Source organism: Phaseolus vulgaris, chromosome 1 (genome assembly GCF_000499845.2).
Source record: "Phaseolus vulgaris cultivar G19833 chromosome 1, P. vulgaris v2.0, whole genome shotgun sequence".
In the NCBI taxonomy this organism is placed as follows: domain Eukaryota; kingdom Viridiplantae; phylum Streptophyta; class Magnoliopsida; order Fabales; family Fabaceae; genus Phaseolus; species Phaseolus vulgaris.
The window spans coordinates 18419609-18444996 of record NC_023759.2 but is presented as its reverse complement, the minus strand read 5'-3'; the positions used below and the strand labels follow the sequence as shown (position 1 = coordinate 18444996).

The 25388-nt window shown below is 34.2% G+C and overlaps 1 long non-coding RNA gene across 8 annotated transcripts; it reads right to left on the bottom strand.

Moving 5' to 3' along the window:
• Window positions 1–515: 515 nt before the first annotated feature.
• On the bottom strand, window positions 516–4852 carry LOC137813722 (uncharacterized). Of its 8 annotated transcripts, none has more exons than XR_011081494.1 (6): window positions 3985–4852; window positions 3713–3828; window positions 3485–3553; window positions 2104–3400; window positions 1647–1848; window positions 712–1553 (listed from the first exon to the last, which is right to left on the bottom strand). It is a non-coding gene; the product is annotated as an uncharacterized lncRNA (long non-coding RNA). The 8 variants fall into 8 exon arrangements; XR_011081496.1 differs by having other exon boundaries at window positions 1647–2644; window positions 2762–3400; XR_011081497.1 differs by having other exon boundaries at window positions 1647–3225; window positions 3334–3400.
• Between the last annotated feature and the right edge of the window lie 20536 nt (window positions 4853–25388).

Below are 25388 nucleotides of genomic sequence, written 5' to 3'. Positions count from 1 at the left end.
AAAACAATGGGTTGAATATGTGAAGAAAAACAGCTGCACAAACCATGGTTATATAGGTAATAAAGCATGGTTATCTATAAGAATATGCTCAGATGCAATAAAGCAATCTTTCAGTCCCCTAACAGAATGCACAGATAAAGATCACATGTTGATTTTGACCAAGCCTAAAGAGTTTTTAATTTCCAAGATATTTAGGAATATACTCCATAAATGGTAGTAAGTGCACAGAGAGAACATGTTCAAAGCAGTAATTAATGCACCATTGATGACCAACGACTCTGAGAGTGATCAAAGATACGAATCAAGGCACAGAGAAATAAAGCAGAATTAACCACAGTGTTGTCAGGGATGAAACAATCGATTATTTCATGAAAACAATCGATTGATTTTCTATGACAGCAATTTGAGATTAATAAAATCAAATTCTTGAACAGAAATCAAAATTCAGAGATACAGATCAAAGCACATATTGTATGTCTGTGATTAGAGAAGATACAGAATCAAATAAGCCAAAAATTAATTACAAAATCACTGAAAAGGTTTTAATACAGTTTGTTCAAGTATAAGAAGAATAAAAATAAATGAAAAATTCTTCTTCAAGATCACTGTACAAAATTGACACAGTTCATAACACCATAAACAAAGCTATATCACGAGCATATGCATCCATGTAGGCAAGATTCTACAGATCCTACAATATGGAAGCAAAATCCTTAAAAAAACATCAAATAACAAGATTTGATCCCTTAAAGAATTTGGGTCCTTTCATGTCAGATTGATCATTAGAACTTTTAGGATTCTTAGGAATCCATTTCAATATGCCTCTCAGAACAAGACTTTTTCTAGATTTGCAAAAACTAACAGAATGACCTTTCTGAACAATAGAAGTACACTACAAAAAAAAGTGTATATTGTGGTGGTTATTTTTGTATAAACTGGCGTTTATAACCGCCACAATATACACTTGTGGCGGTTTCCCAAACCGCCATAGAACTGGCCGCCACAAAGTTTAATGTGGCGGTTTTACGCTACCCGCCGCAACACCCGCCACTTTAAACATAGTGTATGTAGTGGCGATTTTTTTATGTAAGTAGTGTCAGTTATAACTGTCGCAATTTAATTCATTGAAGAAAATTCTGGCAACATAATATAAGTAAGTAATGACGTTTTTAACTGACGTAATTTTAATTTTGAAAAAATAAAATTTAATCACCACTTTTTATAATCTTTTTTTTAATCTGTTTTATACAATTAACCTAGATATAATATATTTTCATAATAAAATAAAATAATGTATAAAGTTATAATCATCCATTCATTTTATTGAAAGTTAAAGTACACATAATATTGTTCAAAAGTTTATACATAATTGAAAATTAAAACACATAAAAAATTCATACCTCCCTAATCAAGTTTAAAATTACATCACATAATTGTTCAAAAGTTCATACATCCCTAATTAAGTTTAAATTAAAAAACACATCCCTAATCAGTTTTGCTTCCATAACTTGATCCTATTATTTGATTAGGTGATGGACCACCACTTCCAATATCTGATACTTGAAATAAATAGTTTTAAGTTAATGAATTTGAATGTATAATTATAAAATAAAAAACACCAATATATATTTTAAATATATTAATACCTCATTGATGGATGCATGAACAAAGTTAGTAGCCATTGTAACAAAATGTTCGGGATCATCTTTAAATCACATGTCCTAGTATACTTGGTCAGACCATAGAAAATCCTTCAGTGCATCTTGATGATATTTGTGTCAAATGTTTGTTGGTCTATGATAACAAGTCACTTATCTTCCAGTTATGTTATTCATAGGAAGTGTTCCCCTGTTCATCATCAAAGGCAGTAAGGTTCAAGATTAACAGGATGTAAAAGATACTGATACTAACTTCATATCAAGATATCTAAATGGAATACAAATTTTTTAATAAAAGAAAAAAAAATGTTTCACATTTATGTATACACCAAAAACTAAAAAAAACTTACATAAATATTAATCTAGAAAACAGATTAATCATACTATACAAAATTAATAGAAAAGGACAATAAAAAGTTAGTAACAAGCGGCATTAATTACTTACCCCACATGAGAATCATAACTATTATTACTATTAGCCCCTAGCACATAAACATGGCCATTGGGCACACTCTGCAAGGACACAAGTTGTACAAGGAAAAGAAAAATATGCATCAATAAACATAAAGCTTTCATGCTCACCATTGTTTATTGGAATATGACTCATGAGAGTATCAATATGGTGAATAGTATATATAAAATAGTAATAATAAATAAAATTATAAGTTTTCAAATCAATATAATAAATAAAATAACAACTATCTTAGTAATATATTCATAATCGAGGTGTTTGTAAACTAATAAAGTGTGAAGCCTATCATTAACTTGATTCGTTTAAATTGTCTTGCCAAAGTTTAATGAATTGACCTTGAATAAATTAACTCATTAATGTCTTATTTCCATTTTCCGCAGTATGGTGTTCATTAATGTGATGAGTGATCAATTCATAATTGTTGAATGAAAAAAGATTGTAACAACGAACAGGGATCTCATAGTTAATGGAATTACTAAGCAACACCATTGATGTAGAGTACCCCATCATGAACCTGCAAGGTGACGGAAGATTCAAGTGAAAAAGACTTAATGATATTTTCCTATGCTCATACAACATACTATTACTAATTGCGAGGACATAAAACATATTATTTGAATTAATTTATTACCAATGGTTTTCATGAGATATGAATTTGTGGCTAGTCTGCACGGTAGACTAGATCACTAAAACAAATAAAAAGAAACAAAACAAAGCCTCAGTTTCAAAAATAATATATTTGGAAATCAATTTTTCATGCCATTAACTTGTACAACATCATATATGAGGAAGAACAACACTATAAAGCACCAACTATTAAGCATAGGAAGGTCTGCATTGGAGCTCAAAAGGAGAGAACTTCTCTGAGTCTAACTAAGCACATAAACCTACTTCCTTAGAAAATGTACATCAACACTTACAACTCCAAAAACACTTGCAGCAATTATGCAGTATATTTAAACCAAAATTGAGGTTACAACAATCATTGTTTTTGAAATATTCAATATTCAAAGTTAACCAAAATTAAGGACCTTAACATGTTTGAGCACAATAGCCTAGCTATATATCTATACCCCATGCATGGATCAAGTCTTTCTGCAAAATAAAGTAAACTACAAATGATGAATAAAGGGAGTAATCATAGCAAAGAAATGCTTATAAATGCTTCGGCAATAGAAACATTAAAATGAGAAAACGGTGCACCTAAATCATATACCATACGCAACGCCAAACACCTCGTGAGAAAACAGGAGCCATCATTTCAACCCACCTGAAAGAATTGGTGAACCTTTCTTAGACAATAGTAATGTTAAGGAAATCCTCATTAAACTTTAAGTTACCACACAACTTTTACCCTGTGCAAGGAGGACCACTGTTATTTTCATCACACCCTTTCTCTCTACCACCACTTTTGTAAATCCTTCTGTTTGAACAATGACCAAAAGCATACTCAGTATAGACACAACTATCTACTTTAAAACTTTATAATTTAATAATATGATTTATGAATTAAAGTTCACTATTGCAGGTTGGGGAAATTAACAAAACATTTGACAACAGAAAATAGGATAAATAGGAGAACCTGTGCACATTTGACTTCCCCCATGTGAGGTAATTCGATGATGTATCTCTAGTTTTTCAGTATCAAGTGCCGGTTGTGATATCTCCAGTCCTTCACTTTTTATAATATAAACATACCTAAAATCATTGAAGTATATAATATCAACCCCTAATTCATAAGATGATGTACCAATAATGTAAGACTTTTTCAAGTATTTAGAAGTTATTATAATAGCTAGTTTTAAACTGTTATTTACTATGATCAAATTTGTGTACAAAATAAATTGAACATACAGATAAATATGGATCGCTTGAATTCAACAAATCCAGCTTTCCAAGGTCACCACTGAACTCCATCACTGCTCCACATTTGGAATCTAGAACTAGAAGGAAAACAAAGTCACTGTAGACAGAACTAATCTTGCTCAAACTCCGAGAAACAAAAATATGGAAACCATAAAAGAGAGCTTCACAAATAGTGCTGATTGATAGTCTCACTCCCTGTCAAGAAATATCTAGTCTATAATATGTCAGAGAGAGAGAAACAACTAATTTCAGTTTTCCATATGTTGAATATCGGAAAGTGACTATTGTTAAATAAAGGGATAAATCGGTACTGAACCGCACTGAGGAACCTCGTCGACTCCGCGACGGTCGCAATGTCGATGTTGTGGATGCTGACGGTCGCACCGTGCTCCTCTTTGTAGCGGGACTAGGCTCTGAATTGTGCGTGAAGCTGCTTGCGGAAGCAGGCGCGAATCTGTACCACCGCGACCGCAACGTCTCGCGGCGCTGCTCATGGCGGTGGGGTACGTGAGGCCCGACGTGGCGAAGTTGCTGCTTGATCTCGGTGCGGATCCTGAGGTGGCGGATGACCGTGGAAGACTAGCATTCGATCTGGCTATGTTCAAGTACGTGGAGGTGCAGGAGATTCTTGAACGGAGAGGTTTCGTGAGTGTTTTTGCAGAGAGAGGGGGGAAGAGTGGTAGGATTTCTTAGCAAGGAGAGGGAGGGAAGAGAGGGAGGGAAGAGAGGTTTTTCAAAAGAAAAATTGGAAATAACGAGGGAGGGAAGGGAACGTATGATTTGTGATTTTTATTTTGAACGATAACTCTTGACACTTCAAAATGACACATTTTAAAGAATAATTGTGGCGGTTACTAAAACGTCGTATTATATGAAAAATTGTGGCGGTTATTAATAACCGCCATATTAAAACCGTCACTTTTTACATGATTTTTTGTAGTGGTAGTAAACAATCGGTTGTTTTGATTTTTTAATCAATTGTTTTTCTTCAAAGGTTGATAACAGTTTTGAATTTTCATTGTTCTTGTTTCATGGATAAAAGCCAAGATTAGATTTTCCAAACACACAATTTTGAGATGCTAGCACACTCTCAAAATTTGATTTTCCTTTGGTGAGTTTATCCACAGTTTTCACAAGATAAAAAACTTTGTTTTCAAGGATTTTGCAATTTTCACAAGAACTTGAGTTACATTTACAAGAAGAGTTTTTATAAATGATATCAAGTGTTTCAAAATCACTTCTGGAATTATCCAACTCTTTTTCTAAGTTTTTAACTCTTGTTTCCAACCAATTGTTTAAACCTTTCAATCTATTATTTAAGAGGGCTAGCTTATTTGCTTCTTCATGAGCCTCCTTAAAAGCCTTAAGAATTTGATAATAGCTATCACCTTTAGATGAAGAAGTTGAACTTACACTACTTGAGATAGAAGATTTTAGGCACAAATTAGCATATGCATCTTCAGAGGAGGAGCTGGAGGAAGACACTTCATTATCCTCCCAAGCTAATATAGGTTTTCTTGGTCTTGCCTCTTCTTTATCCTTTCTTGAAATTTGTTGTCTCCTTTTTAGTAAATGAAGCTTTGATGCCTCTAAAATCTGTGAAGAAAGCTTGTGCTTGTGCTGCTGTGTTTGGGTTAAGTTCTAGGTTGTTTAGAATTTGTAAAGTTCATTCTTAAACCAATGCACAGCTAAATCAATCTGTTTTGAAAAAGAAAAATTGTTTTTCTAAGCCAAGTGAAAAACAATTGGTTGATTTCACTGTTTAGTCGGTTGTTTTACACCCAACCTGTTTGACGGTTTTCAAAACTGATTTTGACTTGGTTGACTAACTACCAAAACCAATTCAACCGATTAAAACGACATTACAACCAGTTGATTGTCAAATTTCTTAACAACTTTTCAAAAATCTGTTATATCTGTTTTGAATTTGTTTTGCCTTGTGTTTAACTGTCTAAAACGGTCAGTTTGAAGAGCTATAAAATTGGTTACCCTCCATATTTGAAAAAAAAATATAAAAAGTGAAATTAAGAAATATTTTTTAGGGAGATTTGATTCAAGCTTTACCAAGATTGCCTAAGGCTGTGCAAGTGGTTCAAGAAGTGAATTAGGAGCTCTGTGATTTCCTGTGCACCAAGTGTAATATGTTCCTCTATTCTTGTAATTGTTTTTCATCTTGTATTTTTGTAAAACATTAAATTTGTAAGGTCAGAGGTTGTTCTGACTGTGGTTGTGTGAAAAGGCAAAAAGTGTGTGTGTTCTTGTGGGATCAAGATCACCTATTTGTAGTGTTGTGTAATTGTAATCTGTTGATTAGTGGAATACCGGTGGTTTTATGGGGACTGGATGTAGCTCTGGTAAGGAGTGAACCAGTATATATTGATTGTGTAATCTCTTCTCTCTCTCACTCATTACAAACTGTTTGATGTGAATTTTTTCTCTGCTCCTATAAACAACCGGTTAAAATGAAACTTCAACCGATTGTTTTTCTGCAAACAGTTTTAATAACTTTGGTTTCTTGGCTCCCTTGATTGCTTTTTCTGTAATTGATTCATAAATCTTCATTCTTAGCTCATATTTGTGAAAATATTTTGTCAAACAATTAACCCCCTATTGTTTAGGCCATTAATTCTAACAATTGAGATCAAAAGCTAGGTTATTGAAATTTACTCAAGTCCTGTTTTTTCAAAACTACTTTAATGGTTAACAAGTTTTCTTTTGGGGAGGGTGCTTATTTAAATAGACCACCTCTATTCTGTGGCATGAGCTATCAACTGTGGTGTATAAGAATGAAAACTTTTGTTGATTCTATAGATAGAAAAATCTGGGATGTCATGACAAACAATTCTTTCATACCTATGCTTGAAACTAATACTGTTTTTTCTAAAATTGAAAAAGATCATCTTGACTGTGTTGCTAAAAACATCATTTCTTCTGCTCTTGATTCTAATGAGTTTCTTAAAGTTTCAGACATTGTATTGGATAGGCCATCATGTAAAACATGTCGATCATATTGCCAAGGCCTTCCTAAAAGAAGATGAGTTGCTTCCATGGGCACAACATCACATAAAACCTCATCTTTATACTTGCCTATTGCAAAGTTAATGAGGACTTGTTTATTAACAGTTATTTCTCCTACATCACTAAGCCATTGCAATTTGTAGGGCTTTGTATGAGAGATAGTAGGCAATCCAAGCTTATCTACTACTCTTGTACTGGCCACATTAGTGCAACTTCCCCCATCCACTATCAAAGAGCAAATGTTGTTTTGAATAAGACATCTTGTATGAAAAATATTTTCCCTTTGACTTTCATCAAAAGGTTGTGAAACTTGTCCAAGAAGTCTTCTCTCAACTAACAAATCCCCTTTAAGTGGACTCTCACTCTCATCCCCACTAGATGCACTAGAATGCAAAGAATGCTTAGGAGAATCCGAATCATGCTCACTCATTACAATGCCATCATGCATGTACATACTTCGTTTAGAAGGGCAATTAGCGGCTATGTGACCATAACCCATACATTTAAAACATTTGGTATTAGACGTTCTAGTGGGTGATTTAGGCCTAGAAGTAGATAGCTTAGGTTCCTTGGGTTTGAAAGAAGAATCTTTGGAAGGAAATTTAGAAAAAGACTTTTTGTTCCTCCAAGACTTGTTGTAGTAACCATCATTGGGAGTATTTTTGAAAGAATTTTTCTTAGCAAGTTGGGCTTCCACCTTCATTGCAAGATGAACTAAAGACCCCAATGATGAATACTCTTGTAACTCAACAATATCTTGAATATCCTTCCTTAGACCACTCACAAACCTAGCAATCATAGCTTCCTCACTTTCCTCTAATTCAATTTTAAGCACAAGCGTTTCTAGCTCTTTGTAATATTCATCCACATTTAGCGTGCCTTGTTGAAACCGTTGGAGTCTCAACATGAGGTCTTTCCTAAAATGTGGGGGCACAAACCTAGCGCGCATGTAATCCTTTAAAGAGTTCCAAGAGTCCACGGGAGGACCCTTGTGATAGATAATGTCCTTTACACCACCATGCCACCATTTAATGGCATAATCACCAAACTCTAAGGTGGCTAGCTTAAGCTTATGCTCATCTTGGATCTCATGGATCTCAAATATTTGTTCACACTTAGCCTCCCAATCTAAATATACATTAGGATCACTAGAGCCATTAAAACAAGGAAGCTTGACCGAAGGTAGCCTAGCCTTTGCATCTTGGTAGAAGCCATTTCCATGGTGATGTCTCTCCCCTTGGTTGTGATGTCTATGTCCATGGAATTGGGGTGGAGTTCTCCTTCTCCTATGGTCTTCTTCACGGCCTATGTCATTTGAAGAAGCTCTTGTTGAAGGTCTATGTGAATGATGCCCATCATGGATAGAAGGAGATGGCCTAGCTTGTTGCACCTCCATCTTTTGCAATTTCTCTTCCAAACGCCTAATGGTGCGTTGAGCTTCATGCAATTCACCAAGGACCGAAGCTTTGGAAGGAGAATGCTGCTTGTAGGATGCATCACTCGAAAATCCAGCCATTTGCAAATAAAAACAGCAAACACACAAAAACAACAAACAAGTCAAGAAACAAAATTAGTAAAAACAGTGAGTTTGGCAACCAAAAGTGAATTTGGCCAGAAAAAAGAGGTCACTCTCAAAGAAATAATGTCCCTGCACCAATCTGATCTTGAGGTCTTGGAATCCTCAAATGAAAGATGTCAAAGCAAGGCACACCAATCTCAAAGCCAACCACAACAAAACTAATGAAGCAATAAAGACAAACAAGAAAAAAGTATAAGCAATGAAAGGCTAGAACAAAAGGAATACTAGATGTTTGACAAACTTAAAGATTAATGAACAAAAGACAAGCAAGAAAAATAAGGAACTCAATGAGAAAGTAGGCACACAAAAGAATACTTAAAGAAAAGCACTAGAGTAGATGAAGAAAACAAAAATTAGCTACTGGAAAATATTTTTTATGCAAACTGTGCTTGATGTTCACTGATTTAACTGGAATGATATAGAGCGAACTGGATTATGAAATTTTAACCACACAAACTTCAAGATCTTAGCTCAAAAATGGCATTGGAATCACTTAAAAACAGTAAGCCAATTAATTGAGATAAAGTTTTCAAAATCGCTGCCAGATTACCGTATTTTTTTCGGCAGAATTGTACACTTTTTGTATTTTATTTATCATTTTTTTTGTACTTTGAATTTTTGAGTACTTATTTTTTTCTACTCTTTTCTAACACTTTGAAGAACACAAATCCAAAATTTCAGAATTTTCCAGTGAGTAAATAAATTGCAATAAAGAAAAACAGTAAGCACGTTTTCAGAAAACAGAGGAATCCTAATAGGAATGAAAAACAGAATTATGAACTAGCAAAGACATAATGGAAAAATATGTATAGGAACTTGTATAGGTCTAGAATACAAGCATGAACTCAATCTAAAACAGAAAATGCACAAAGGATCAAGTATCAAACTCAGAAAATTATATGACACTAAAGCAAGAAACAACAAAATCAATAAAAGTACTACAAGAAGTGATGACAATTATGGAAAAACATGACTATGACAAAACTTGTATGGATTAAAAAAGGAAAATACTCAAACATATGATAGGCAACATAAAGAAAACAGCAAGAAAACTCAAATAAGCCTAAAAACAGAACCGTATATTGCAAGAAATTAAAGAGCTCTTGAAAATAAAGTGCAACACAACTCAAAATTTAAACAAGAACACACCTAAACTCATGATACCACATGATGTGATTCCACTAGCACACTTTGAATGATTCTTGACATTCTTAGGAATCATCTTGAGTTGGATATGAGATAGGCACTTTATCATAGAATTGGATCAAGGTTCTATGAACAAGAACTCACCGAGACTAGTACCAAAACCCAAACTCATATGGAAGTTCCATGTTTTGTCAAATTGAACCGATTGAATTGGAAGAAGAAGGCAAAGGCACCGATTAAACAACACAAAAACAGAAATGCACCGAACAAAAGACTAGAAATGAAGAAGAAAAGATGAAGAACAACAAATAAACAAATGAACCGAAGCAAAGCTCATAAGAAATGAAAATGTCGAACAGAAATTCAAGAGAAGCAAGCTAAGACATGAACAATTGAAAGAGAAGGAAGGAAGGAGAAGAGAAAGCTCATGAAGATGGAGGAATGGTTGGATGATCACACCACTTAGAGGATGGTGACTCCAAGATGAGTGTGCAAGCCGCCACTTGAGGTAACCATGGAAACTCTCAAGATAAGACTAGTGAGGAAGGCACAAAGCTCTCCAATGCTCTCTAAAAAATTGAGTATAGTTTCTCTAATCAAATTTCAAATCTGAAAAATACAAGGGCAGCACCTTAATTTATAGCCTAGAGGTGCTGAAATGCAAAGCTAATCAAATTTAAAATTCCCCCCAAATACAAATGAAAGTGGCGCCAACTATAGTCATGAGGAAGGTGTGACCTTCTCTCTCACTTTGGCACCTCCCTTATTATTCCTACACCTATCTACTAACGCACCCCCCTTAAGACTCCTAATCTAAAGACCTAAAGATGCTTTAACAAAAGAGGTTTCTAATGTTTTCCTCTAAGCACCTTTCTAAACAATATTCTTTATTATTTAAAACTTGGCCTTGCCCTTCATGGGATGGACTTGGGCTCTTTGGGCTTTGGCCTTCTTGGGCTTTGGGCTTTGGGCTTGGGCCTCATCTTTATGTTATGTCTTCTTTTAATTTTTTAGAAGGCTAGAAGGAAGAATTTTAGATGTGAAGGCAAATGGCCTCTTCCTTCATCAATAAAAGCCTCCTTTACTTGATTCTCATCAGATGTGTGGGACACTCTTGAAAGAATTCATAAAGATTCAAGAAATGCTTGGCTGGACAGTGATGAGTTCTCTTCTAGATCATCCTCTGCAGCTTCCAAAATAAACATATGTCTGATGGCAAAAGAAGATTCTGCATCAAATAGTGTAAGTACATCCTCATCTACCAAATGTGATAGTTATTATCAAATTTTTTAGGCTTTTAAAGAGACTCATGAAGAAGCTCATAGATTAACCCTTTCAAACAATCGGTTGAAAAGTAAAAATAACTAGTTGAAAAATAGAGTCAAGGTCTTGGAAGAAGATTTTAACAACTCAAAAACTGATTTTGAAAACTTAGAAATGATTTATCAAAATTCTTCTTGCAAGTGTGAATTTAGTTCTTTCAAAAACTATGAATCTCTCCAAAAGAAAGTTTTGTATCTTGTGAAAACTGTGGATAAAATTTCCAAAGGTAAATCCAACATTGAGAATGTCTTAGCATCTAAAAAATGTGTTTTTCGAAAATATGGTTTGGGTTTTAACCCACAAAGCAAGAACAATGGTTGTTTAAAACCTTTTTCAACCATTACAGAAAATCAACCAATTGAAAAGTCGAAACAACTAGTTGTTTGTTGTTTCTACTGTATGAGAAAGGGTCATTCTGTCAGGTTTTGAAAAATTCACAAATTTTTTGTTCCTAAAGGTATCCTAAAGTGGGTTCCCAATAATCCTAAGGTTCCTAACAATCAAATTAACACTCATGGACCCAAATTTATTAGGGGACCATATCTTGCCAGCTGATTTTAATTTTTGCAGAATTTCTTGATGAAAAATTAGCACCTATGGTACTTGGACAATGGCTGCTCCAAGCATCAGGAAGGCCATGTGACCTATGGGGATAACAAAGGAAAGATTTTTGGAAAAGGTACAGTTGGTAATGAAAATAGTTTTCTGATTCATGATGTTTTCTATGTGGAAGGCCTCAAGCACAACCTTTTCAGCATAAGTCAGCTTTGTGATAGATCATACCAAGTCACATTCAAAACTAACTCCTATGAGATTTTTCTACCAAACTCAAAGGAAGTGTTGTTGGTTGGTAAGAGAATAAATAATGTCTATCTACTTGATATTTCCAATTCCACATCTATTGGTTGTCTTTTGACAAAGCATGAAGAATCATGGCTTTGGCACAGAAGCATTGCACACATTCATATGCATCATTTGAACAAATTAATTTCAAATGATCTTGTTATTGGCTTACCCAAAATCAAGTTCGAGAAGGATCATGTGTGGGAAGCTTGTTAAAAGGGGAAACAAACAAAATGTTCTTTTAAATTGAAAAACATTTTTCCACCTCAAAACCCCTTGAGCTCCTACATATGGATTTGTTTGGTCCTTCAAGAACTATGAGCCTTGAAGGTAATTATTATGCTCTTGTTGTGGTTGATGACTTTTCCAGGTTTACTTGGAAAATGTTTCTGCATTCAAAAAGTGGGGCCTACTCTACATTTAAGAAGCTAGCCAAGAGGCTACAAAACTCCTGGTGCAGCAACATTGGTGCCATTAGGAGTGACCATGGTGGAGAATTCCAAAACGAGAAGTTCAGCACCTTCTGTGATAAGCTGGGCATCTTTCACAATTTCTCTACACCAAGGACACCTCAACAGAATGGTGTGGTGGAAAGGAAGAACAGATCACTTGAAGAGCTGGCAAGAACAATCTTGAATGAATCATTCTTACCAAAGTACTTTTGGGCAGATGTAGTAAGTACAACATGCTATGTAATGAACCATGTTCTTATCAGGCCCATTCTGAAGAAGACTCCATATGAACTACTCAATGGAAGGAAGCCTCACATAGGACATCTAAAGATATTTGGGTGTAAATGCTACATTTTGACCAATGGTAAAGATAATCTTGGTAAGTTTGATGAAAAAGCCGATAATGGTATTTTTCTTGGTCACTCCTTATCTAATCATGCCTATAGAGTTTATAATAAAAGACTCATGACTGTAGAAGAATCTTTACTTATTGTTTTTGATGAAAGTAACAATGTAGACCAAGGTCCAATGAAGTTTAGTGCAGAAGAAGATGAACATAATATCTTTTAGAAGAATCTGGAAAACTGTCCAAAAAAGCAATCAGTTGATTCTGTGAAACAACCGATTGAAAATCTGCAACAATGTAAGCTTCCTAAAGAGTGAAGGATTCCCAGTGATCTCTCAGTAGAAAACATCATTGGGCAAATTAATAGAGGTGTATCCAGAAGGAGGACAATAAAAAACTTTTGCAACCATACGACTTTTGTCTCCAATGTTGAACCCAAGTCAATCAATGAAGCATTCAAGGATGAACATTTGATAACTGCTATGCATGAGGAACTCAACCAATTCATAAGGAATGATGTGTGGCTTCTGGTTCCTAGGACAGATCAGATGAATGTCATAGGAAAAAAATGGGTATTCAGAACAAGTTAGATGATACAGGGGTAATCACAAGGAACAAAGCAAGACTTGTTGTAAAAGGATACAACCAAGAAGAAGGAATAGAATATGACGAAACCTTCGCACCAATGGCAAGATTAGAGGCTGCGAGACTATTCCTAGAATTTGCCTGCATGAATGGGTTCAAGCTGTTTCAGATGGACGTGAAAAGTGCTTTTTTAAATGGGATTGTAAATGAGGAAATCTTTGTATCCCAACCACTTGGGTTTGAAGACCATCTAAATCCCAATCATGTATACAAATTGAAAAAAACTTTTTTATGGTCTCAAGCAAGCGCCTAGACAGTGGTATGAAAGGTTAAGTAACTTTCTTCTGTCTCACAACTATGAAAAAGGGAAGGTTGACAAAACCCTTTTTGTTAAAAAGTCAAATTTTGTTGTCATCTTAGTACATGTATATGTTGATGATATTATTTTTGGATCAACTAATGATAGACTGTGTGAGGAGTTTGTGACAACAATGCAAGGGGAGTTTGAGATGTCAATGATGGGGAACTCTCCTTATTTCTTGGACTTCAAGTCAAGCAATCCAAAGAGGGCATCTTCTTAAATCAATCAAAGTATTGCAAAGAGATACTCAAACGATTTGAAATGGAGAATTGCAAAGAAGCATAAACACCAATGCCTACCAACTGCTATATGGATGCTGATACAGCTGGAATTGTTGTGGATCAAACAAAATATAAGGGGCTAATAGGATCTTTGCCTTATCTTATAGCTTGCAGGCCAAACATAATGTTTGTTGTGTGCCTTTGCACTAGATTCTAGTCAAATACAAAGGAGTCACATCTCAAAGCTGCTAAACGAATTCTAAAATACTTGAAGGGAACATCTACTGTTGAGTTATGGTATCCCTCTCATTCCCCTATACAACTTGTTGGATATTCTGATTTTTACTTTGCATGTTGCAAGCTAGACAGAAAGAGAACTAGTGGAACCTGTCATCTTCTAGGCTCAAGTTTGATATCATGGCATAGCAAGAAGCAAACGTGTGTAGCCCCTTCCACTGCTGAAGTAGAGTATATAGCTGCAGAGAGTTGTTGTGCTCAGATCTTATGGATCAAGCAACAACTGGAAGACTTTGGGTTAAAATTCAGCAAGGTTCCTTTATTTTGTGACAATACAAGTGTTATAAAACTCATAAAGAATCAAATTCAGGATTCCAGAACCAAACACAATGACATCCGACATCACTTTATTCGTGATCATGTATCTAATGGTGATTGTGAGGTACAATTCATTGCCATTGAAAGACAACTTGCAGGCATCTTCACCAAACCTCTATCAAAGGACAAGTTTTTCTCATTAAGGAATGAGTTAGGAATCATTGATTCACAAGCTCTACCTTGATCTATGCTATTTTTATCCTTCTTTCACTCTATTTGTGAAGACAAATAGGGGGAGAAGTGGTTTGGGATTGTAATGTTCCTATTGCTGCATCTATTTTGCTTGGACATTTGCTTGAACATTGCCTTAATTGTTTTTAAGCTGCTGTTATAACTCTGAATTTTAACTGGTTAATCTTATGATTTAACCGATTGTTTTTCTACTGCTGAACCTATGCATGTGTTGCTAGTTTTCACATTAATTTGACTGATGTTCCTCTTTGGAAATCACCTAGTGGAAACTGGTTCATGGTGCTTGATTAATTTGGAATGGATTATACTGGGTTTTTGCATCTATTTGTGATTGTAGGTTCTGCCAAATTCTAAACAGAACATTCCAAAGCATCCCAGGGATTTGTCTTCATCAAATAGGGGGAGAATGTAGAAAATGAAGCGTTGATGCCTCCAAATCTTTGAAGAAAGCTTGTGCATGTGCTGCTGTGTTTGGGTTTAGTTCTAGGTTGTTTAGAATTTTTAAAGTTCATTCTTAAACCAATGCACAGCTAAATCAATCTGTTTTGAAAAACAAAAGTGTTTTTCTAAGTCAAGTGAAAAACAACTGGTTGATTTCATGGTTTAGTCGGTTCTTTTACACCCAGCTTGTTTGAGGATTTTCAAAACTGATTTTGAATTGGTTGACTAACTGTCAAAACCAATTCAACCGGTTAAAACGACATTTCAACTGGTTGATTTCAAATTTCTTAACTTTTAAAAAACCTGTTAAATTTATTTTTACATTTTTTGAATCTATTTTGACTCGTGTTTAACTATCTAAAACGGTCAGTTTGAAGATCTATAAAACTGATTACCCTCCATATTTGAAAAAATACAGAAAGTGAAATTAAGAAATATTTTTTAGGGAGATTTTATTCAAGCTTTACTAAGATTGCCTAAGGCTGTGCAAGTGGTTCAAGAAGTGAATTAGGAGCTCTATGATTTCCTGTACACCAGGTGTAATTTGTTCCTTTATTCATGTAATTATTTTTCGTCTTGTATTCTTGTAAAACATTAAATTTGTAAGGTCAGAGGTTGTTGTGACTGTGGTTGTGTGAAAAGGAAAAGAGTGTGTGTTCTTGTGGGATCAAGATCACCTCTTTGTAGTGTTGTGTAATTGTAATCTGTTGATTGATTCTTAGTGGACTACCTAGTGGTTTTCTGGGGACTGGCTGTAGCTCTGGTAAGGAGTGAACCAGTATAAATTGATTGTGTAATGTCTTCTCTCTCTCTCACTCATTACAAACTATTTGATGTGGTTTTTGTCTCTGTTGCTATAAACAACTAGTTAAAACGAAATTTCAACCGATTGTTTTTATGCAAACAGTTTTAACAACTTTGGTTTCTTGGCTCCCCTGATTCTGTAATTGATTCATAAATCTTCATCTTAGCTCATATTTGCAAAAATATTTTGTCAAACAATTCACCCCCCCTCTTGTTTAGGCCATTAATTCTAACATCCTTAGCTTCACTGTTTGGATATTCTGCTTTGATATGTCCCTGCTCACCACATCCAAAGCAAGTATACTTATTAGTATTGAAATCACTTAGTTTTTTGGAATTGTACCTTTTGGAAGATTGGTGTTTGTTACTGTTCTTTATCAAGAATTTGCTAAACTTCTTTGATAGCAACCTAAATGTATCTTCCTCAATATCACTTGTGTCTTGACACCTTCTATGTCCAACTGTTTTCAGAGCTATGCCTTTGCTGTGCTTGTCCTCATTCTCTTGGACAAACAAACGATTCATTTCTAATTTGTGCTCCCTCAGCTTACCTAACAAAGAGGTTGTAGACATTGAGGTTAGATCTTTTCGATTCTGATATCAGTAACCTTTGGCTGCCATGTTCTGTCTAAGCATTTGAGAATCTTTATATTTAGTTCCTCTTTCTCAAAGGTCTTCCCAAGCCCCATAAGATGATTCACAATGTGAGAATATTTTCTGCACTTTAGATATTGATTCTCCCTTCTGCATCCTAAAAATTTCATACTCTTGAATGAGAGCATGCTTCCTTGCCCTCTTGACATCATTTGTTCCCTCATGTGTGACTTCAAGAATGTCCCACATTTCTTTTGTGGTTGCACACTGGGATATCCTGAAAAATTCATCACAACTCAATGGATAAGTTATTATATTCTTTGCAATCCAGTCAAACTTAGCTTTCTTACTATTGGTCTCAGTCCATTCAGACCAAGGTTAATCAACAAACACACAATTCATTTTTACTTGTGGAATAAAAGGTCCACTCTCTATAGCATCCCAAATTCCTTTATCTGTAGATTGAATACAAATTTTCATTCTAACTTTCCAGAATTGATAGTTCACACCACAGAATAAAGGTGGTCTATTGATAGCTCCTTCCCCAAAAGGTAACTTGTCAGCCATTAAAACAGATTTGAAAAACAGAACTTGGGAAAATTTAAAGAACCTAGCTCTTGATGCCAATTGTTAGCATTAATGGCCTTAACAAGAGGGGGGGCGGGGGGGGGGGGGGGGGGGGGTGAATTGTTTAAGGCATGTTTTTCGAAAATATTGGCTAAGAATGAAGATTAATGATGATTTACAGATCAAAGAATCAGATTAGCCAAGAAAACAAATTTATTAAAACTGTTATTAGAAAAACAACCGGCTGAAAATACGATTTTCAACATAGATTACCTAAGTATCGCTTTAATTAGGTTTCATTCTATGGGTTTTGGTCAAGTCCCCCATATTTTCTTGTATTTCCTTTCTTTATTTGCTCTTTTTTAAATAATACTTTCTTCATGTGGTGGCAGATGATTGTTGAAACTTGAGGTATCAACCTAACTAAGATGTCAAGTTTCATAATGATGCCTAACATGATAACTTAATACAAAAAAGAAGTCTAAGCTAAAACAAACGAAATTAAAATGAGGTTTTCACAAAATTTCAACAAATCTACCTTAACTTCAAAAATCCATAAAAAATAGTAGAAAACTTTAAATATAGCTAACCATATGTTCTCTTTGAAGTTGTAGAAATTTAGAATCTAATGCAATTAGAATCAACTAAAGTAATATATACACACAAAAAGTTATGTTCTAAATGGTGATAAAAGGTGAGATGAGCTAAAATTACAAAATTAAGGCAAATATGTATATTAAACCCAACTTATTACTACGAAAAGGAAATTATTTAAAGAATAAAAATAAAGCATATGCAAAGTGATTTAAATGTACAATAAAACTAAAAATATGTGACAAAATATGGTTCATCATTGTTCATTGTCTTCTTCATATAAGATGCTTAATATAGAATGTTCAATATGAGTTTCATTCCATCACTTTTTATACTTCAAATCTTCTTTCTCTTTATATATCTTCATTCACAACGGCTTGATATCTTTTTGATCTTCATCTGAGTGAATATCGCTCTTTGACTTCATCAGTTTTCCATTTGACACTTGATAAGGAAACTTTTGTGACGCAATCCTCCTAGGCTCCAATGCTTTAAATGGTAAAGGAGAACTCCTGGCGGAAGTGTGAATGAATGAGTGAAAGTAGAGGAAGTGATTTGAGGTTAAAGTGATTCAGGTTTCAAGAGAGGTTAGGCTAATTCTTGAAAAGTTTTCTGTTAGCTTTAAGAAAAAGAGGTAACCTAAAGGGAGTTAAGAACAAGCAAGTGTTGAATAAGAATTTTAGCAACAATTCACTAGCATATCCAAAGCTGAATTTTACATGACATATGTGCCTTATTTATAGGGCAAAGAAGCTTGCAACCCAAGCTTTAAAATACCCTAACCCTAAGCTAATATTTGGAGCATGTGCATGGGAGAGTAACTTTCACAACAAACTAGGGTAAATACCCTAACCTACCCTAATCGGTACACAAGGAACTATTAACCCTACCTTAGCACCCAAGTTAGGGTTTTAAGGGTGGGAAGGAGTCTTATCTTTTATAAGGTTAGGCTTAATGACCTATACTAGGGTTTAGCCCAAATACAAGACCCAAAATAAATCATACACTAATATGACTCAGAATACAAGGCCCAACAAACTCCTATACTACTTTGTACATTTATTTACAAAGCTTAGGAAAAGGATTCTTTGGTTAAGGTTTGGTTATGTCCCTTTAGTCTAGCTGCTGATGCAATTCTTCTTGAGTGTTGAATGGAGATTGATGGAAGGCAGTGGGAGACTTGTAGATTTATGGAGGAAGCACCCAATGGCTATGGAGGGTTTTTGTTTGGTCGTGAGTTTACAAGGTGCAAGGACCAAGGAAGAGGTTATACCAACTTCCTGTTAGAAATATAAGCCTTAAACAAGAGAGGATGAATAGTTTATGAAAGATTTTTGCAAATATTGAAGGTAGATTGAAAGACAATGAAGAATCAATCAATTAGAAATCAATTTAGCCAATTAAAAAACTGTTTTTAATTTGATTCCAGAAAATCAACTGGTTATTTTTGCGAAACAATCGGTTGTTTATATCAGCAATGTTAAAAATAAAAGCAAAAGCAGTTTTAAATAGTGTAAGGATAGAGGGATTAACACAGGATGTTTATACTGGTTCACTCTTTACCAAAAACTACATCCAGTCCTCAACAACCACTGAGAATTCATTAAGTAATCAAACCTTGATTAGAAACAACACACCAAAGTGGTGATTTCGAACCCTTCAAGAGCACACACCACCTTTGGCAAATACCACACAATTTTCATAACAACCTCTGAAACTGCACAACACCAATTCACACAAAATTAGAGTTATCAAGAAAGAAAGGAATAGAGTACACCTAGGGCAAACAAAGATTAAAGCACAGTCTGTCGAAGCTGGAGGAAGCTTCTTCCCTACCAAGGCTTGATGTGTGTTTGATGAAGAAAATAGCTTGAGTGCTTTGAAGATTGTAATAGGCTTTTAGATTCGTTTGTAATTAGGCTTGTAATTGTGTACGGTTGCCTTTTGCTATGTGACCTATCCTAGATGCCTAACCAAGTCTAGATCAAGCACATGATGTGGTTAAATGGTTTTTGAAAAGCTTTTTAAAGTGTTTTTAAAAGTTTTAAATCAGTACACAAATAAATCTGTTTTATGGAGAAAGAATCGGTTTATTTCTTCTCTGTTAAAGGCTTTTCTAAAATTCTGTTAGGGCACCACAGGCAAAGCTTAGTTCGTTATTTCAGTTAAAGCTGAGCTGGCCTATTTGCTATCATTTAATCTGTTTCACTGTGAAAGAATCGGTTTGCTCTTTGGTCAGTTGAAAGGTTTTTCACAAGTTAGTTAGGGCACCAAAGTTACAACTCAGACAGTTATTTCAGTTAGCTGAGTTGGCGGTTCTCACAAAATAGATCTGTTAAGTTCAAAAATGAATCTGTTGTTTTCATAACTGCTTTTCAACTGTTTTTTGAAAAGAGGTTAGAAACTGTTTTCTATATAAAGAAAAGTCTCTCTCACATGAAAAAGTGCTGAGCAATTACGTTTTTGACAGAGATCAAACAATTTCCATGTGAGAAGAAGGATCAAAAGATTTTTGAAAGGTTTTCCAAATATATTTTCAAGTGTGCTTGTTCTAGGAAACCTTTGATCTTGGTGAAGGTGTTGGTGCAGTTCTGCAGCAAATTGAACTACTGGTTTTGAGTTCTTGCATCTTCTTTTCAGGTGTAATCTTTCCTTTATTCTGGTTTGTAAAGGTGTAAGTGTTAGTCACTCCTTGATAGGGTTTCTTGGAGTGCAAGGTGTGCTGAAATAGGGTTTTTCAGCACTGATTGTGTTGTTCTTGTAGTGTTCAAGAACTGGTGTGTTTTTAAGTAATTGGTACTATGTTTAGTGGATTCCACCTTGGGGTAAGGTGAGACTGGACGTAGCTCTGTATGAGTGAACCAGTATAAAAACTTGTGTGCCTTTTCTTCTCATCCCTGCACTCATTTCTGATTTTACTTAATTCTGTCAAGAACTAAATCTGTTCTTTTGAAATTGAATCTGTTAATTCTGGGTTTAAGTAAGAACTGTTCTTCCTGATATGTTAAAGCTTTCTAATCACAAACAAGGCAGTTGTATATGATGGTTTAAGTGATTTGTGAACAAACAGTCCATTCATCAAAATCTGAGAAAGAACCATTATCCTTAGAACCTTGTGTTGAGTAAATTTGTTTGAATTCTAAGCATAATTGTATCCTTCATCCTCATAATAATCAGCTGATCTAACTCAGTTGTAATTCTCTATTAATCACAATTTTACATTGAACAAATTCAAATTGTGCTAGACTGCTTTGAAGAATCTGTTTCATGTAAAAACAATCTGTTCTTTTTGCCTCTGGTATACTGAAAATTGTGTGTTCTTGCGAAAATTTTATAAGCTCAATTCACCCCTCCCCTCTTGAACTTAGACACTAATAGACCCAACACAGTCAATACAGGACAATCCTATTCCACACTCAAGAATGATCCAAAGCTCTTTTAAATCTTGAAAAACTGATTTGAATGATTTCTCTTAGTTGATTAACAACCAGAATCGTAAAACAACTTATTTAAACTCCAATCAGTGGGTCAAAGCATTTAATACAAGTGCCAAAATCAGTTCAAATCATTTAAAACAGATTAAAGCCACTTAATAAAATTATGTTAAGGTTTTTAGAAAATCAATCTATTGAAAACACGAATCAATCGATTGGAAACACAAATCAACCGATTGAATTGGTTTGACAACAAAGTCAAACAAAGTCAAGCTTTTTCAAATCCTTTTCAAAATACACTAAGTGTAAAACAACCGGTTCAACAGGTTGAATTTTCACTTTCTTTAGAAAACACATATTTTTCAAAAGGATTGAAATCAAACAACCTTGGATCATTACAAAGAGTGGATTAACAAATTCAAATACATCTAGACACACACACACCCAACAAAAAGAATCTTCATGCATTCCACTTGGATTTGAAGACATCAACGCACCTTCAACAGTTCCTTGAGTTTCTAAAAATACAATGAGCATCATAAAATAGAAACTTGGATAAGTGTGTTGAGAATTTCAAAAATGTAATTTCATATATCAATCATGTCTACTTTTTACAAGAGAGGAGTCTCTTATTTATAGGCTATGCAAACTCCTTAGATGACTATTGAGTTATAAAAATACTATTTTTTTCCTAGCATGCCATGTCTCCACTCATGAGTTGACACATGGCATCAAGTAACTGGAGAATCCTTTGCATGAGGCGCCTTGCTTAGTCTTTAGGAGAAGCTTGAAGAGTCACTATTTGCAATGAGAAGGCGCCTAAGAGAAGTCTTGTTTGGAGAGAAAGATAGTACTATTCTAAAGTTGGCTTAGAAATACAAAGCCAGAAAATATTATTATACTATTTTACATTTTATTCAAAATTGAGGCAAATATTATATATTTTGTTCTTCCAAGTTGATACTATTTTTATTACAAAAACACACACACAATCACTTGGTGTGCACTTCTACGAGACATTTTAACAAAAAATATATGTAATAGGTGGAAAATTAGAACTATATGACAATTGAAACAAAAACTAGACAAGACTAATGACAAAACAAAGATTATAAACATAAATATCACCCAAATGCGCAGAAAAGTGAATAAAAACACAAAACCATTCAAGGAAAATATCCAAATTTGAACCTAATCGAATTTCAACAAACCTTTTGTAGGTTTGGGTGCGAATCCATCATAAAACACAATGAAACAACAAAAATTGAAAACAAATAACTCTACAACAATTAAAACGGAATGGACCAAACCAAACAACAATAACATGAAGAACAACCCATGGAAATTCAAGAAACATAAAAAAATGAAAATAATTGTGGAAATTGAAAAAATCAATGGAAAATAAAAAATGGTGGAAACTCAAAATAAACTTTGGAAACATACAAAATAAGGAAGAACATATGGAGAAACACAAGAATATGGTGCGACATTACTCAAGAACACTCAAGAACAACCATTTTTGGTTTTGAGATTAAGTCTTATTTGGATTGTAGCCTTGCTCTGATCCACGTGATGCAATTCTTCTTGAGTGTTGAGTGGAGATTGATGGAAGGCAACAAAAGACTTGTAAATTTCTCGAGGAAGCACCGAATGGCAATGGAGGCTTTTGGTTTGGGCATGAGTTTACAAGGTGCAAGGGCTAAGGAAAAGGTTAGGTCAACTTCCTTGAGTTTCTAAAAATGCAATTAGCACCATAAAAGAGATACTTGGATAAGTGTGCTAAGAATTTCATATATCAATCAAGTCTACTTTTTACAAGACAAAACTCTCTTATATATAGGCTAAGGAGACTCCTAGGATGAATATTGAGTTCTAAAAATACTCTTCATTCCTTTCATGTCATGTGACAAACCTAAATGCAAGAAACTCTCCACTCATGAGTTGACACATGGCATCTAGTAATTGGAGAATCCTTTGCATGAGGAGCCTTGCTTAGTCTTTAGGATAAGCTTGAAGAGTCACTATTTGCAATGAGGAGGCGCCTAAAGGAAATCTTGTTTGGAGAGAAAGATATTACTATTTTAAAGTTGGCTTAGAAATACAAAGCCAGAAAATAATATAATACTATTTTACATTTTATTCAAAATTGAGGAAAATATTATATTTTGTATTATTCCAAGTTGATACTATTTTTATTACAAAAGCACACACACAAACACTTGGGTGTGCACTTCTAAGAGGCATTTTAACAAAAACATATGTAATAGGTGGAAAATTAGAACTATGTGACTATTGAAACAAAAACTAGACAATACTAATGACAAAACAAAGATTAGAAACATAAATATCACCCAATTACGCACAAAAGTGAATCAAAAACACAAAACCATTCAAGAAAAATATCCAAATTTGAACCAAATCGAATTTCAACAAACCTTTTGTAGGTTTGGGTGCGAATCAATCATAGAACACAATGAAACAACAAAAATTAAAAACAAATAACTCTACAACAATTAAAACAAAATGGACCAAACCAAACAACAATAATATGAAGAACAACCCATGGAAATTCAAGAAACATTAAAAAAATGAAAATAATTGGTGAAAATTGAAAAATCAGTGGAAAATAAAAAATGGTGGAAACTCAAAATAAACTTTGGAAACATACAAAATAATGAAGAACATATGGAGAAACAAGAGAATATGGTGTGACATTACTCAAGAACAACCAATTTTGGTTTTGAGATTAAGTCTTATTTGGATTGTAGCCTTGCTCTGATCCACGTGATGCAATTCTTCTTGAGTGTTGAGTGGAGATTGATGGAAGGCAGCAGAAGACTTGTATATTTCTTGAGGAAGCACTGAATGGCTATGGAGGCTTTTGGTTTGGGCATGAGTTTACAAGGTGCAAGGGCGAAGGAAGAGGTTAGGCCAACTTCCTTGAGTTTCTAAAAAAGCAATGAGCATCATAGAAGAGATACTTGAATAAGTGTGCTAAGAATTTCATAAACAAAATTACATATATCAATCAAGTCTACTTTTTACAAAAGAGGAGTCTCTTATATATAGGCTAAGGAGACTCCTAAGATGAATATTGAGTTCTAAAAATACTTTTCATTCCTAGCATGTCATGTGACAAACCTAAATGCAAGAAACTCTCTACTCATGAGTTGACACATGGCATCAAGTAATTGGAGAATCCTTTGCATGAGGCGCCTTGCTTAGTCTTTGGGAGAAGCTTGAAGAGTCACTATTTGCAATGAGAATGTGCCTAAGGGATGTCTTGTTTGGAGAGAAAGATATTACCATTCTAAAGTTGGCTTAGAAATACAAAGCTAGAAAATATTATTATACTATTTTAAATTTTATTAAAAATTGAGGCAAATATTATATTTTGTTTTCTTCCTAGTTGATCCTCTTCTCCTAATTGATAAGAATTGTGGCTTTAACAAGGATGGTCCCTTCCTTGGAAAAGAATTTGTGCTCATATTTATCTTGTTTTGATCTTTTAGCCAACATGTTCAAAAGGTTAGCATATTCCACTAGGTTCAAAGATCCACCTGGAAACGTAAGAAAAATGAAAAAAAATAAAAAAAAATAGACAAAACCATGGTGGAAAAGAAATGGTTATTTGATTTTGTTTTTTATTTTGAAAACACTTATGAAATTTATTTTTGCAAAAAAAAAAGAGAAATAATGGAAAAATAATTATCTCTCTCAAATGTAGGCTTCATGAGACAAAGATGTTTGAATGATGAATATACAATTTGTTCATTTTTTTTATTCTCTTTTTCACTATCTATTTTTGCTTTTAGTTTTATTTCATCCTCCCTTACATGTCGTGGTGTAAGAAGACACAAAATAAATTTAGTACCTTGAAAATAAAATGTGATCACATGATCTTATTTGGATGACCCCATGAAAAGAATTATGATTATATTTCCAAGTTCATCCTAGAATAGGGTCACCCCAGAATAATGTGACCTATCTCCATTGGAACAATATGACATAAAATGTTATCTTTATACTTTCCTAAGTCTATAAGCAAATGTGCTTGGTGTTTGACTATCCTCCTCCCTTTTAACTTATCCAATCTAGATTATAGGGTTGGGGATGTGGGATGATTTTCAAGGATAGTTTATTGACTAGCCTAAAACTACAACAATTACAACAAGATCCACTATCCACAATTATAGAAAAAACATTTTCAAAAACTTTACACTTTGTGTCGAATAAGTTCTCTCTTTGTAATTGTTCTAGTTCAACAGAACGACTTT